This window comes from Triticum dicoccoides, unplaced genomic scaffold (assembly GCF_002162155.2).
Source record: "Triticum dicoccoides isolate Atlit2015 ecotype Zavitan unplaced genomic scaffold, WEW_v2.0 scaffold224691, whole genome shotgun sequence".
NCBI classification, from domain to species: Eukaryota; Viridiplantae; Streptophyta; class Magnoliopsida; order Poales; family Poaceae; genus Triticum; species Triticum dicoccoides.
In genome coordinates this window covers 1-900 of record NW_021243462.1, presented here as the reverse complement: position 1 = coordinate 900, position 900 = coordinate 1, and the positions used below count along the sequence as shown (strand labels likewise).

The 900-nt window shown below is 45.3% G+C and overlaps 1 long non-coding RNA gene across 1 annotated transcript; it reads right to left on the bottom strand.

Annotated features, from left to right (window-relative positions):
- Nucleotides 1-270: 270 nt before the first annotated feature.
- LOC119345311 lies at nt 271-893 on the bottom strand. The gene is made up of 3 exons (XR_005166997.1): nt 780-893; nt 625-700; nt 271-523 (listed from the first exon to the last, which is right to left on the bottom strand). It is a non-coding gene; the product is annotated as an uncharacterized LOC119345311 (long non-coding RNA).
- Nucleotides 894-900: the final 7 nt, after the last annotated feature.

The following is a 900-nucleotide window of genomic DNA, read 5'->3' as shown; positions in this document are numbered from 1 at the left end:
TAGTGTTCTCCTAGTGCATTGAACTTAACTATTCTTTGGATTGCTTGTTGAAGTCGGGTATTGGATAACTCATACAGAGATTGTAGCGCTGGTGCTAATTAATTGATTTTTTGTTGCATTCTTATTTTTCTTCTCTCTTACAGTCATAGGTGCTATTTAACTGGTTGCTTATGGCATCTTGTGTGATGTTTTTCTAAAGCACAATTAATTTCCACCACTTGACAGAAAATGAGCAGAAAATGCATAAAATAGAAGACACAAGAATACGAATTTCTTTCACGAACGAACTCGGAAGAGATTCACACGATCGCCTCTTATGTTAGGCGACACACACAATCCAAGAGATACTACAGAGATACCTGAAGATCGACATACTCCAGCACCCTGCACGCTACTACCACGCTATTACGGTACTACCTCGCCGGATGGGCACCAGTTGCAGATAGTACAACACAAAATTTGAGCTCCTTCTCCAATCTCCACTGGGCAGTGGGCACTGGGCATACCTACCACGCTACTAGAGCTGAGAAACAACAAGGCAAAGGTCAAGGTCAGCACTTCACATTGCGTTCTTAAATCAGCAACAACACGAAACAGGATGGTGTCAAACTCTATGTTAGTTACCTCGGATCGCGACTCCCGCGCATCTCGTATCTTCCCCTCCAAGGTTGAGACAAGGTACTTCATGCCGAAACATAGGCTGCAGATCAATTGCAATCTTAGCTAGAAATTCATTGTACCATGAAAAATCACACGAATAGACGGAGAGAGAGAAGTACGGCTCGTCGTTGTCACAGTCGAGATCCAAATGGCGGTCGCCGCCCCCGTTCTCTTTGGCGTAGTGCATTGAGATCTTGGTCTTCTCCCCCGGTGGCGAGTCCACAGCCGGGTACTGGACGG